Below are 247 nucleotides of genomic sequence, written 5' to 3' on the forward strand. Positions count from 1 at the left end.
CAGCAGCAGCAGCAGCAGCAGCAGCAGCAGCGGCGGCGGCGGTGGGGGGGCAGCAGCAGCGAAAGCGCCGCAGCAGCAGCAGCGGAGAACAGCAGGAGGGCCCCACAGACGCGGGGGAGTTCCGGCAGACAGGCTAATGCGGGAAGCAGCAGCAGCAGCACAGAGCAAGCAGCAGCAACGGATGATGCTGCTGCTGCTGCTGCTGCGGCTGGGGATGCAGCAGCAGCAGCAGCAGCAGCAGCAGCGG

The sequence above is a fragment of the Eimeria tenella genome, genomic scaffold (assembly GCF_000499545.2).
Source record: "Eimeria tenella Houghton genomic scaffold, Eth_scaff1775, whole genome shotgun sequence".
NCBI classification, from domain to species: Eukaryota; Apicomplexa; class Conoidasida; order Eucoccidiorida; family Eimeriidae; genus Eimeria; species Eimeria tenella.